This window comes from Agelaius tricolor, unplaced genomic scaffold (assembly GCF_023055355.1).
Source record: "Agelaius tricolor isolate 1412-34295 unplaced genomic scaffold, bAgeTri1.0.p SCAF_17, whole genome shotgun sequence".
In the NCBI taxonomy this organism is placed as follows: domain Eukaryota; kingdom Metazoa; phylum Chordata; class Aves; order Passeriformes; family Icteridae; genus Agelaius; species Agelaius tricolor.
Window position 1 is genome coordinate 10,783,755 of NW_027269277.1, and position 9,952 is coordinate 10,793,706.

General features: G+C 38.0%; 1 protein-coding gene across 1 annotated transcript in view; it reads right to left on the reverse strand.

Annotated features, from left to right (window-relative positions):
* Positions 1-2,514, reverse strand: part of TENM1 (teneurin transmembrane protein 1) — a 775,104-nt gene extending 772,590 nt beyond the window's left edge. Inside the window, exon 1 of the mRNA XM_071442431.1 lies at positions 2,206-2,514. The gene's annotated coding sequence lies outside the window, so the exon portion shown is untranslated. The remainder of the gene's footprint in view (positions 1-2,205) is intronic.
* Between the last annotated feature and the right edge of the window lie 7,438 nt (positions 2,515-9,952).

Genomic DNA, 9,952 nt, shown 5'->3' on the forward strand with positions numbered 1-9,952 from the left:
CTGAGGTTTACTACATAAAAATGTAGCGACCTGCAAGCAATACCAAGCTAAGAAACCTATAGATTCCAATGCACAATCCTGGTGATCCCTTTTTCTCAGAGAAACCTACAAGGTGTGACACTGCATTAATAAATAATTAGCCATTTCAGTCCAGAACTTAAGGCCTGAGTCTATTAATAATTTTAAGATTGTTTGAGAATTTTGCATATCCCTAGGGTGAGCATTTGAACTGGAGCTTAAAAAATACCCCAAACAAATAAAAACAAACAAACAAACAACCATAAATCCCAAACCCACCAACTGTAATTCACCTTAAATATTCCTAGAAACCTGAATTTTATGAGTCTCTACTGAAATACATTGATGTGTTCAACTTGTTACCTCCTTTTTCTCTTCAAGGTAATGATTCACTTCAGTTTTAGATCAACCTGTTAAAACAACCTGAAGGGCATGAGTATAATTTTCATCATCTCAAATTTCATATATCAAGAGAAATTAAAGGAGTCAAGACATCACTTTCCCATTCTATTTTCTTTCCCATCTAGGTTGCTAATTGAACTGGTACTTTCCAAGTGTGAATTTTCTGAAGCATTGAATTTCTCAGAACAGATAAAACAGAGGGTAAAACTGTTCTCACCTACTGCCAGATCCTCGAACCAGTGCTGGTCACTGACTAGATCTCACCTCTATTTCACAGCTGTAATTTTCAAAGCTATTTCTTTTGTACCTTCTTAGCTTTTATAGTTATCAGATACAATTCTCATTTTCTAAGAATTGTTTTTTTCATTACGCTCATCAGAAAAAAAGGCTATGGATTTAGACATCCTCAATAGTTTTTCCTACAGATAAGAGTCACAAGATACCTTTAAACAAAATATATGGAGCTATTTCTGCATAGAGCAATTACATATAAGAAAAGGTTGTGTGGCTATTGAGAGAGCTGTGCTATTATCAGTATTTTCTTTTATTACAGCAGTGGTACCTAAGCTCTGACTATTTTGAACATTATTTTCAGGTATTTGTGCAAGCAACAGAATCCTTAGGCATGGTATACTTGCTGATTCCACTGCTTACACGTTAAAAATACGTAGAGATATTTACCCTTAAGAATTCCTTGTCTGGGCAATTCTGGTCTGTAGAAGAAAATGTCAAAGAATGCAAAAGTTTCCCTCAGACTCCCTTAGCTACTCAGAAGACAACAACTTACAGTGATCCCACAATGAAACTCTGAGTCTCACAAACACCACGGTGACCCTCACAGGACTGACTCAATGCAGAACTCATGGAACTGCTGCTCCTGTTTTTAATAAATGTATTGGGTCCCATCCCTGCCACAGCACACACTGCAGAGGTGGAAGAGATGTCACCTAACCATTCATTCCTGCGAGCGAACACAAATAAAAGCACAAGGAGGAAAACACTGCACAGCAGGGTCACAAAGGGCAATGCCAGCTTTCACCTCCTCCTCACTCTGCCCTCTGTCCTGTAGTACCAAGGCAGGAGAAATGAGCATTTGTGACCTCGGGCTCCATCCCACCCCAGCCCTCAGACACCTCAGGAGGTGCCTGTGTTCCCACAGGCTTGCAGCAGGCAGCCCTGTAAAGTGAATATCGTAACCACTCACTACAATATTACATCAATTATTTGTTAGCAGCAATGCTAACCTGCCACAAGACAGCTGCCTCGGGAAAGTTTAGAAAAGTCTTAATAAAATATGCATAAGTAACTATGAAAATATAGTAGATAACTGTCAAAATAACTTTGAATACGGCAAAGCATATCTGCTGACTTTCCAACACAAAAAGAATTTATGGTAATAAGTTTTGGAAAGTAATACAGCCGTGTTGCTAAAAATGCAGAGCAGCTGCTTCAGTTATTATAAAATGGCTAATTTTTACTCATTTGTGACATGGTTTTGTAGATGGGTAACAGCTGCAGTTCCACCCAGCTGCATCCTGATGCTAAATGCACACTTTAAGCCATCAGATGAAAGTATAGATTTCTTTACTTTACAGCACTAAGTACCAGTGTCTTTCTAAGAAATACCCTGAAGGTCATTGGCAATTAAAGCTCCCCAAGGTCTCTTTCACTCGGGGAATGGTGACTGGCAGACACAAGGTCTCCACAAGTCAGACACTGTATAGCAACATAGCAAGTAGTAACTGAGCTGCATGGATTTAAAAGGATGTTGAAAGGGCTTCCTACCTGGTACAAGTTGCTACTCCCCCTCACAGCCTGGAACCCTAGATGCTGGCTCTTCTCCTTAATTGCTGAGGTAACACGAATTTCTCTAGTAAGAAGTGGGGAGAGGAAAAAAAAAAAAAAAAAGAAAAAAAGAAAAAAGAAAGAAAGGTTCTATTGGCTGCTGCCTCCTCCTTAGAAAGGTTACTTCAAATGCCTCTCTCGCTCCCTATTTATTTTCTCTCCCTCCCAGAAGAGCAGTTTAGAGGGAGAGTAACGGAGTGTTTATCCTGGCTCTGAGGATGCACGCTTGTGCGATAACTGCCTGCTCCCTGCAGTACAGCCGGCATGATGTGATGTGCATACTAAAGCAGTTTGCATTAGGCAAGGCTTAGCAGAGCCAGCTTCCAGTCTCCACCTTCTCTATCACACAACCAGCCTGCTGCCCTGGAAAGAGTGGGGCTGAAATGACAGGACTATAGGGCTCTGCTTAGAGTATAAATGCATTTTCTTTGAGGGTAGTCTTTAAGGAAAAGGTGATATTTATGTATCACCTCACCTATGAGAGCACAGCAGCAGCTATAAGTGAAAATGCAATGCAGTCATACAAATGTGCAAAAATTCCCTGTTGTTTGCTGTCATATGACAGATGATACTAAAAGCAAAAACTAATGAGACATCTCCAGTTAGGAAACATTTATCTGCTGCCATCTATCAAACAAGCAAAGGCGTAAATAAATAAATAACGCCCCGAAGAACAGAGAGGCTTAAACGTCTACAGGCTCAAAGATAAATGCGTGATATTTATACACTTTAGTCATGACTGAACAACAGATACATTATGAACAAGAATTAGCTCTAAAGTACTACATTTATCATAAATCTGAATAAATATTAGAGAAGGGCTCAAGCTGTAAAGCCCTGATTTGGATTTTGAACACTCCACGGCTCAGGAGTGCCTCAATCTGGGGATTTGGCTCTAGCCTCTCTGTCCATATTAGCTGCTCATGCACACACTTACACAAGTACACAAAATAAATAAGACTATACATGATTATATGAAAAATCCCTTTGCTTGCCCAGGTGTATGAGTACAGTAGTAAGGGCTAGTCTGTTGGCTGCTTATACTTTTTCATTTTTTTTTTTAAATTGGGGATTTAGTTCTTAGTTAGGAAGCATATTTCCAAAGTCCATGAACAGTTGGAGTACTGTTCAACTTTATAAACTATCTGGGCATCCTTTCTGGATGATCCCCTTAGGAGCATCAGGAGTCACCAGGGTCATGTTTCTTCCTTTGGGCTACACCAGGCCTGACCAACCTAGAGGTAGGGAACTTCCCCTGAATTCTCTGTATATTCAGAGTAATTTTATAGCCACTTATTTATTCTTTGCTCTATATTCAACTGTTCTACAATAATTTTTCTCCCTCCATGCTGTTTACCTCTCTGGCATGTTTATCAAAGGATCTGAGCGTTGGATAGGTGATTTAAGGGAGCTACCTTAATCTTTTCCTTGTGTGGACACTTCTGACCTGCCTGGCTGCAGTAACAGGTGTGGGGGTTGCTTTGACTGCTTTTGTTTTCATAGTGAGCATGAGTGACTAAGATTGTGCTGATGTTCCAGCAGACAGCTGAAAAACATTTTGTGTAATTACATTGTTAGTATATTTTCCTCTCTATTAGAAAAATATTGCAGTGCTTTGAAAGATTGTGTTTGCCTTTTTATGCCTCCATCACTCGGGGAACCGTAATCATCTTATATCAGCTTGTACACCTAAAGCCTTCCCACTGGGTGAGCTCTCACCTTGCAGAAGTTAATGTTAGGGTTTCCCACACCCATGGATCTGATTTCCATACTAGACATTTACTTTTATTCACAACTTTCTCATGGCTATCTATTTTGTATCTGATATTCTAATACTCCTTTATACTGACAATGCCTCTTATGCTTCCATGCAGCAGACTTTATCACACAGCATTTATACAAGGATTTTAAATATATGTTTTATTGTTCCCAAGACTAATTCTTGATTAATTGTCCTAGTAAATTTCTTCCAGTCTATTACTTCCATATGTAAAGCTTCAAGTCTGCAAAAAGCACTGGAATATGGATGCAAAATACCCTTTTACAAAATATCTCCATTCAATACCCCAATGCCATATAGTGTGATAAATCTATAGCTGGGCATCCACATAATGAACTCCCCTTTCATTTCCATGTCTTGACTGAAAGTTCTTAACAAAGTTCTGGAAACATTGTGTTAAATCAAAAAAAAAAAAAAAAATTACAGCCGCACACTTGAATTAGTGCCACTGCTTGAGGACAGACTACAGACCTGAGTTTTTGGTTCTGTATTAAAAATCTGGGGATGTAGTCAAAGTCTTCATCAGAACACTGGCAGTGATGCTGATGTGTGCAGACACAGGTACACAATAATACATCTGTATTATTCACAGCAGCAAGTACTGAAGCTTCACAACCTTACAAGATGACAAAAGACTCTTGGGTTGTTTCTTCTCTCTTGCTCTGTGTAGCTTTGATATCTTTTAAAAGATTGTGGGTTTTGCTCACTTTTAGTCATGAAGCTTGAAATCTCTATTCCAAGTATAGTCAAAATTGACTCAAATATTGTCACTATGGACATAAATAATATAAGTCAGGAACTGCTGAAATTAATTGCAAGCCTTGACAATTTTTCATGCATTTTTGTGTAAGACCCAGCATATCACTTTGTAAGATATCCATTAAGATACCTACATCAAACATACATATATGCACAGACACCTGTGTACAGATTGTAAATTACCCTAAGATTTTCAATAGAGCACTCCACTACCCACAGTCAGCTAAAGAAGACTGGGAAAGAAGGTGTTTTATATATATATATATATACACACACAATTTCTGCCAGGGGTTCCTCAAAAGGCTAGCAACAGGAAAAAATTAAACTGCCTGTAGCCAATTTTAATACAACCTGTTATTCTTCCCACCCTATGACAGACATGAGTTCTGAGTGAAATAGAAGTAACATTTGGCTGGCTAAAAAATCTTTACAGACAACTCTGCCAACAGACATTACACATTAACATTGACAATGTCTGATGTTCATTGTGCAAACATTCTCCTTGTGTTTCAAGTCAGAGCCAAAAGATATTTTATGGCTTACATAAAGTTTAGTGGCAACAGCAGAGGCATATTTTTATGGACAGTAGAGTAAAAGTCCTCCTGTTCCTGAAAAGGCTATTGGGGAACAGCTGGCAGTCACTGCCTGTTGAGAGGTGCAGATATTGGAATGGAGGATAAAATATACCTGTCACTCATGCTTGGACACAAGGGTGGACACAAGCACTAAACCTTTTCTAGGCATTAATCACATCTTCCAAGAAAACTTTAGAATCTGAGTAACAAAAGAGTCAATTCCCACTGAAATAGAATAGAGGTGGGCTTGGCTGGTTATTTTTTGGGGGTGGTTAGGAAGGAAATGGGAAGGAGCTGTTCTAAAAATCCTGATTCCTTTGAAACACAAAGGTCAGCTGCTCACCCAGACTATCGAATGATCAAAGCTACACAGCTGTATAGGTCAAGAGAAACACAAAGGTTTTTCAAAAGGCACTTTCTGCCTTTTGAGACAAAAGGAAGAAAAAGCACATATTCAAAGTGAAAATAAAGTCTTCCAAAAAAAATCCAAATTCATAAAAGTTTGACACAAAAGGTTAGTTTTAAAACAAAAGGAGAACATATAATTCATAGCAATGATAGCGTTACTGTCTTAGATATATAGGCTTTAATCATTGCTTATCAAAATGTGGTATATTATGTGTATTTCAAATATTTTAGTGCTTCTTTCCTTCCTTCTTACAGTTGGCAGGTATGAAAGGTAAAAAAAAGACTCTGTGCCTCTTGGTGTTTAACTTTTGGAAGTCTTATTTCAGAATGGTGACATCACCATTCCATGCTAACAAACTTTATTGCCAATAATTTCAATGCAGGATAACCAGGAAAGTTTGACATGTCATTATGGACCAAGAATTGGAAGTAAAGAGGGGCACAAAGCTGCTCTCATTCCTCACTTGCTCAGGAGCACGAAATGTTTTTAACAAGGACACAGCATCTTGGCCCACTAAGGAAAGTTTGAGACTATTTCAAGCCAATAACTTCTGTTGACATACAGATAGAGCTCTCTCTCCATCTCAAAAGAAAAAAATATGGAAATCCTTTATAGACACACTAGAGAAATCTGCTTTGCAATTGACATAAGACCAGCCTAAAGATGAAACTGATTGGTATTCAAGAAGAGAAAAAAAAAAAAAGAGGAAAAAAATCCTGCTTTTTGGCTCACACACTGAGTTTGCTTTAGCAATAGGCAAATTATTATGCATCTTCATTAAACAGTGTCTATATTTGAAAGGAATGTTCCTGTTCATTACCTGACAGAGCTTAAGTGTAAAAAGGCTGAAGGCCAAAAAAAGTGCTCCATATGATTAGCTCTGATTTTCTGTTCTACATGAAGTACATCATTAAAATGAAATTACTATTCAGTGTAACCAATATAATTCAGTCCAACTGTTAGAATTAGTGTTTTCTCAAACTCCATTCTGGGAGAATGATCCAGTCTCCTCCTCAAATACATATTTGCTCAGGGACAGAGAAGAACAGGGTACCAAACTCCCATCCCCTTTGGATACAAGCAAGTAGGAGATGGATAGAAAATTTTGCTCAGAGTACTAGCTTCTTTGATAAAATAATTATTTAAATACTTTTGGCTGGAATTTTAATATTAAAATTAAAAGTTGTAATCCTGTGGGTGAGAATAATAAAAGAAGTTCTGCAAAATATTTAGGAGAATAATAAGATCTAAAATATCAGAACATGATAGCACTTTTTTTTCTTTCCAGGAAAGCTAATCTATATTTAATAACAGAGCACCAGGAGAGGGGCACTCATAACAGGATGAGAAATATTACAGTGTTTCTCTTGTTAAGCATGAAATATAGCCATTAAATCGTTAAAACCTCTGTTGTGCTTAAATATGACAGAAGAAAATTGGTCCCAATGAGATGATATGATCCTATTACAGTCTTTTAGAATCATGAATGTGGACAGCAAGATTGGGAAGTACACTACTTTTCAGTGAAATTTCAGGGCATAACCACTACTGTAGTGAATCAATTTTGACTTCCCAGAGAGATTTAAACAGAGATGCAGAATACAGCACATTAATCCCTTCATGTGTCCCCAGAGGGGAAACCTTTTGCTTAATTAACAACTCTTTTTCAAAAATTATTTTCAGATACATATTTGTTCTCCAAAACCAAAGTTAACAATTTGGATAATAGCAATATTTTTATCGAGATAAAAAAATAACAATATTTCCACACATTTACAATAACAGAAGACAACAGGCAGGTTCTGCAGAGGCCTTGCAGTTTGTGTCTGCCTCTGCAGAGCTGTGGGCCTGATGGCACAGATGTGGCCAGAACCTGAAATGCTGCTTTAGGGACTGGCTCTCTCAGCCTCCAACAGCTGGGCAAAATCTGAAGCTGCTCAGTGCTGCCCTGGGATGGGTGAGACACCACCAGTCCCTCAATTCCCCAGGCAGGTGTGGTGAAGAAGAATTGTGTTTTCAAATATTTCAGAAGCACAGGAGTTTTCTGGGTTGTTCCTATTAATTATTTATTTTAATACCAGTTTGCATCCTGCCAATTGAAGTATCTCCCCTATGTAAAAAAAAAAAAGCCACCCAAAACTCACAAAACCTGTGAGTCCTGCAAGTGTTTAAGTGCCCTCCCTGTGAATCAGGGAGGTGTTAGAATGTCTGTAACCCAGGAGGCACAGCCAGCCTGCCAGCTTCCCTCTGTGCATCTGCTCAGCCCAAGCACAGCCAAAAGATATTAGCAGACTTCTTTGAAGGCAGGAGCAGCACCAGCCAAGTACCAGCAGCACTGCAAAATGGTCACAAAGCAAACTTCTGTCAGGTGATTAATAGGCAGTGTTTCTAAAATTTCAGTTTTAATTACCTGCAGACTGTTTGCACATACTAGAAATGAAATTCAGTCTTATCACCACTTCTGCATTTTTATCCAAACTATATCTTGATAGAAGCACAATCTTACAATTCTCTTTTTTGAATTTCTTGCCATCAGCCATTGAAAATAAAACAAATGTCAACAAATACCATTTCCACTGTAATTTTATAGACCCCGACAGCCTTCAGCAGCTTACTGTCTGCTAATTCCTTTAATAACCTTATTTCTCTGTGTCATGTGTTCTAGTTTATGACTTCCTTTTTAAATCAAGTTGTATACCCCAGAGGAAACAGAACATCTACTCCTAGCAGTGTGGTGGAAACAGCACAGCTGGAGAAAGCTGGTATCTAATCATGAGGCATTATTGCTTTTCCAGCAATGGTACCACCAGTGGCTCTGTGGTGCTTTCCTGAAGCATCAGGCTTCTCTTTTTTATGTTAAGTAACTTGAGTTTTATTTCATTTTCACTACGTGCATCAAAAAATAATATGTATGAAATGGATTGCATTCTAAATCTAAGACTCCTGGGCTAGTTCTGAAATCTTGATTTTTTTATTTATTTTTAAATCCTTTTTGGAAAGGCAGAAGGCATATTTAACATACACCACTCCCTCTCCCTGTGGCATCAGTTTGTCAAGGGTGTTTTTTTCTTCTGGGGAAATGGGCTGAAAATTCCAGGTTAGAAGACAATGACTTAGTCAGGAAAATCTAAATTTTCATCTTCAAGGTAAGTGCAATTCTGGTGCCCCATGCCAAAATTGCATCCTGAAAAACCATGGTGGGATTAGGTCAAGACTGAAGCACAGACCCTGGTGCAGAGCAAACCCAGGCACCTAACAGGAGCCAATAGTAACAGCTTGTGACAGTAATGTTCAAATTCATGTGGAATTGTGCTAAAAAGTCTGGGTAGAGCCAAGGAATGGGATTGTGACACAGCCCAGAAAGCTTCTGAGGTCCCAGCATGCAGACATTAATCAATGCTGCCACAAAAATCTTCATTTCAGTATCTCAGGAAGAAAACCAAAAATCATTAAAGAATGTAAGACTTGTAAAAGGATGGACAGGAGGCCCATGTGATGTTTTACTCATGTGGACTTGGGCTGTGGAAGTAATGGTGAGCTATTTCCAATCACTTTTCTGCACATTACACTACATATGGTGGTAGGAGGACCCATATTTTAATTCAGCATTGGAGACAACATTAGCTTATTTTTATTCAGAGTCCTTATTTCAGCTTCCTCCCCATGTACTAGGGTGCTCTTGTGAGAAAGCCCTGGCTCAATGACCTTTGCAAAGATAAGAATTTATCACTTAGATTTTGTAGAACTCAGTCAAAAATACCAATATACCTTCTACACGCAGTAATGTCAAAGTAGGTCATAAAACATTAATAGAAGAAAGTGAGGTTAAATTATGCTTAAAACTTAATTCAATATCTGTTCTATCCCAAGTATTTTATTCATGTACTACTGGTCAATTTAAAATTTACCTCCATGTCTCTTGTCTTTTCACCTTTCTTGCTAAATTGAACATAAAAATGCAGATATAAGATCCAAATAATACAAAACTTTTCAGAGAAACTTTGCAAACTTCATATTTTTTAAATTAAATTTTGTTAAGTAAATATTTACTTCTTACTATAAAGGAGGGGTTCTTATAGCTTTCCCTCCAGAAAACAGATCCAAAAAGATATTTAGGGATTTAGCTAGTTATTTGTTCTGTAGAAATACAGTAACTCTGATACT